The sequence below is a fragment of the Schistocerca nitens genome, chromosome 5, assembly GCF_023898315.1.
Source record: "Schistocerca nitens isolate TAMUIC-IGC-003100 chromosome 5, iqSchNite1.1, whole genome shotgun sequence".
Classification (NCBI taxonomy): Eukaryota; Metazoa; Arthropoda; class Insecta; order Orthoptera; family Acrididae; genus Schistocerca; species Schistocerca nitens.
The window spans coordinates 673,227,093-673,231,857 of NC_064618.1; the positions used below are offsets into that span (position 1 = coordinate 673,227,093).

Sequence of the window (4,765 nt, forward strand, 5' to 3'; positions counted from 1 at the left end):
GCGGAACCGCATATGTCTATTATCATCTGATCATTCATGTTTGGCGTAAAAGGTTGGCGTAAAAGTTCTTTGTAGGGCTGTTAAACTGATATGGGTTCAGTAATTGTGTCGCATACGATTCCTCCGGTAGACGTCTGATAGTGTCTTCAAAGCTGTCTTGTTGCGTGTGACGGAGGTATAGAATGGAAGGAGACAGATTTTTGTCCCACTAGACATTCTAGTGAAAGTTGGGATCGACTAGTCTTGCGTCTCCTGCAACTTTCACACCATTTTTCTTTGCTTTGGCATCAACATATAGTCCACTTCCTTGCAACGGCTGTACGCTAAATTCTGCATACCATTTTTTTCAGTTCGTACGGTGTGATTTTATGACGGCTCAGTCATTGTTGGGAGGAAAATAATGTATTATTCGCAGGGAAAAGCTATGTCCATAGATGTATATACCTGGCTTTCTTTCAACTATTACGTTAAAAAAAAACCTCAAGCGATGTAAATGACGCTGAGACAAGTAGTTTAATATGAGACACACCGGGCCGCAAATGTCGTGAAACAGACCAAAAATGAAGGAAGAATGCTGAGCATGTGACGTCGACATATGACGGGTACTTCGCCGCGCGTGCAACGGCTGGGCTTTGGCGTGAAGAGACGATTCAGTGATGCAATACTTGCATTCAAGCAACAGGTACAAATTTCGAATATCTTTTGTAAATGTGGCCTGGTGTGAACGTATAAGTTAGTGTCCTCACTGTAACCAAATGTTTCTTTCCTTTCGCCCTTCTTTTTTTTTTTTTTTTGGAGCGCTTTATTTTATAAGGAAAATGTAGATCATATACAGGTAACAACGCAATTCGGAAGCTTATACTCATTTACATGTGACGCATTACCACCGATTTTGTTGTAATGTTATTTGCAACACACCAGCGCACACCGCGAGATCTGTAAATAAAATAATAAATCTTACCTCAATGTAATCACGTAATTGTGTATCGCAATGAACAAAATAATGCTTCCAAACGTAAGACCCGAACCGTGAGCTACACACGCTAAAGTCGCGCACGAGGGCCCAGAGACACACCGGTTTTTTTTTCTTTTATTTTGTTTTATTTATAAAGATATCAATGTGCGAACAGTCATAGTTAATCAAGCCTGGAAAACTAAAACAGAATGAAGACACCGTCGAAGATAGTAAACATAAATAACATGAAAATAAAACTAACACTTCGTAGTTCGTCTTCCCAGCGACTGCGCCTACTGATAAGGATAGTTCAATGTATGAGCGTTTGCAGTTAGTTCTGACCTCATCTACCACTGCCTGGAACATTCCAGCTACACGGCGGGCTGTGAAAGGCACTCCATAAGTAGTTTACGAAACATTGTCGGTATCTGGTATGCCCAGCAATAGCATGATATCTTTCTTGCAAGTAGAGCCAGAAGTCAAGTAAATTATTTTTACGATGATCAGGTGCGACATGCCGGTAGGGTCAGCCGCCGCACACACGACGAGGTACGTTATGTGGTGACGTCATTTTTTCAACATCTGTCATCCACTTATGGGGTATTTCCCGACATTTGTAACCCCCCATGTCTTAATTAATTGTTTAGGAGTCATCTGCATTGCTCCGGAGATTTTTAAACGTTAATAAGAATCACCCCTCATATGCAAGCAGGACAGCTTTCGTTCGTGATTTCTTTTGTTACATAGACCACCACTTTATCACCTGTATCACTGAATTCGCGTCGTCTTTTACCAGAGAGACGAAGGAGAAAATTATCTACGATTTGGAATTTCGTTATTGACGAAATTAATGTTTAAGTGCAGGTATCAGTTTCTGTGGCTGCGGCCCTGCCGCAGTGGATACACCGGTTCCCGTCAGATCACCGAAGTTAAGCGCTGTCGGGCGTGGCCGGTACTTGGATGGGTGACCATCCAAGCCGCCGTGTGCTGTTGCCATTTTTCGGGGTGCACTCGGCCTCGTGATGCCAACTGAGGAGCTACTCGACCGAATAGTAGCGGCTCCGGTCAAAGAAAACCGTTATAACGACCGGGAGTGCGGTGTGCTGTCCACACGCCCCTCCTATCTGCATCCTCACCTCAGGATGACACGGCGGTCGGATGGTTCCGATGGGCCACTTGTGGCCTGAAGACGGAGTGCTATCAGTCAATGTGATGTGTGAGCTGTTTAAAATTGGCCGACTCCACATTTGTGTACATGATGAACCAACTGACCATCATTCCTTTCTGTGGGTACCCGATCCACAATGATGAGCTAGTGCTTCTTTACTACTCTGCGGTCACCGAGCACTTTGCAACCCTAGAGCAGCGACACGACCGCGACACAGCACCCGTGTAGCTTTTCTCGGCGTTGGAAGTGACGCTGCCCGAGCTCGTATATCCTGTCTGCCAGGCTTATGTTTCCCTCACCGTAGAAATTTAATTTTCAGCAGCGTATTACGTCGCGTGCTGCCCGCCCGCATGTTCGCTGCCGGATTATCTTAACCCTACCCGCCGCCGTAAGACGGGCACTTCATCGCGGGCGTGGCGGTTTAAGAGCTACGGCACCGTAGGGAAATACTCGAAGCACGCCGTGGCGTGTCCTCCACGTCGTAGCAGCTGGCAGAGACCGCCCAGTGAAATCGTAAACGATTTACCGTCGCGAGCTCTGAGCGCCGCTACTAGGTGGAAAGCGCCCCGGCAGCGAGAGATCTCAAGGGTCGCCTTAATTATCGAGGAGGTGGGTTCGATCCATTACGAAGCGAGAGATTCTGTTGCGTCCGCGAATAGGAAATTTTCCTCCTTACGATGGAAGCAGCCGCACAGAGAGATCGCTGAGGTACTGCAAACCATCCCTTTTAAAGCTCCTCTTACGAGTCGGAATTTCATAGGAGTACGGTCGCAGATGCTGAATCGATACTGTCGGGTGAGGAGAGACAACGCGAAACGATTCATTCCAGAGGGCAAGTGGTGCACGGTGCGCTAACGCAGCCCCACGCTGCAGCTCTAGCGAATGCTCCGAGTGGAATTACGTCCAAAATAGACCACCACAGACATCGAGTTCTGTACGTCCTGAAATTCACAGCACTTGGCGAGTTTTCTCCTGTGGGCTGCGCATAGACGTACGTATCATTAGAAAAATCATGTGATTGGGGTATTTTATTCTACTACAACACACACACACATTTAAAGGAGAGAAACCTTTTAATTCTAAACTCTATGACCATCATCATCATCATCAGTGTTCTGCCAAAAGGCAGGTTTTCACATGGTAGTTCTCCAGGCTGTCCGGTCTTCTGCCATCCTCTTCAGGTTTGCATAATTTCCTCTTCGCTTTATGCCGTCTATCATCTTGTATCTTCTTCTTCATCTCTGTCTTCTCCCACAAACCAATCCTTCCAAAGCATCTGCTAGCAAGCACTCTCTTCTCAATGAATGTCCCAACTAGTTCTTTTTCCTTTCTCTCACAACCTTCAGCAGACATCTTCTCTCACCAACCTTTTACAATACTCTTTCATTACTCACTCTTTCCATTCAGGTTATTCTCTCCATTCTCCTCCACATCCACATCTCAAATGCTTCTAACCTTTTTTCATCCTCTCGTCTCAGCGTCCATGTTTCTGCCCCATATAGTGCCACACTCCACACAAAACATTTGGCAAGCCTTTTCCTTAGTTCTTTATCTAATTTGCCTCATAAGAGTCTCCTCTTTCTGTTGAATGCCTACTTCGCTATGGCAATTCGAGTTTTCACATCCCGTTGACATCTCACGTCTTCAGTTATTGTGCTTCCAAGATATTTAAATGCACTTACTTGGCTGATGGTACATTATCATATTTTAATATTGCACAGTCTGCGTCTTTACCCTAAGACCAAAAAATAAAAAAAAGCTGTGCACTATTATGAATTCATGCGAATGGACGGAGATCAATAGATATGGTGTACATTTATAGTCGAACAAATTTTAACAGTTTCAGAAAAATTCGTTAATTCATTCAAGAGAAACAGCTTCCCAAATTAAGCAAGTTAGTAGCATGTTGGTCCTACTGTGGTCCTTATGCAAGCAGTTATTCCGCTTGGATTGAGTGGTAGAGCTGGATGTCAGCCTATGGAATATCGTGGCAATTCTGTGCAACTTGCATGTAGGAGAGATCTGGCGACCTTCCTGGCCGAGGTGGAGTTAGGCAAGCACAAAGAGAAGCAGTAGAAACTCTCACCGTGTGCGGACGCGCATTAATTTACTGAAATGTAAGCCCAGGATGGCTTTCCACGAAGGGCAATAAAAGAATATGGAGAATATAGCCAACGTAACGCCGTGCTGTAAGGATCCCTTGGATGGTAACCAAAATGGGTCTTGCGGTGAGATAAAACGTGACTCCGACCAGCACTCCTGGTTGTTGGGCGATATGGAGGGTGACAGTCAGGTTGGTATCCTACCGGTGTCTGGGGCGTCTCCAGAAATGTCTTCACGGGTCATCGGGGCTCAGTTCGAAGCGAGACTCATCACTGGACGCAATTCTACTGCAGTCAGTGTGATTTCAGGCCGAAGACGTCACGTGTTCAAAATGCCAATTTGTGAAGCTCTTTGTCTTGAATAAATAATCCTATTTTTTCTGAAATTGTAATGATTTGTTTATCTATACATGCACATCACATATACAGATCTCCGTCCCATTGGGATAGTTTCTTCGTGGAGGGTCATTTTTTTGTTGTTGTTGTTAGAGCATATTTCGTTTTTCACAAAAACATTTATGAATTTCCTAGTGTATATCA

The 4,765-nt window shown here is 45.0% G+C and overlaps 1 pseudogene; it reads left to right on the plus strand.

Annotated features, from left to right (window-relative positions):
* Positions 1-1,833: 1,833 nt before the first annotated feature.
* On the plus strand, positions 1,834-1,951 carry LOC126261054 (5S ribosomal RNA; annotated as a pseudogene).
* Positions 1,952-4,765: the final 2,814 nt, after the last annotated feature.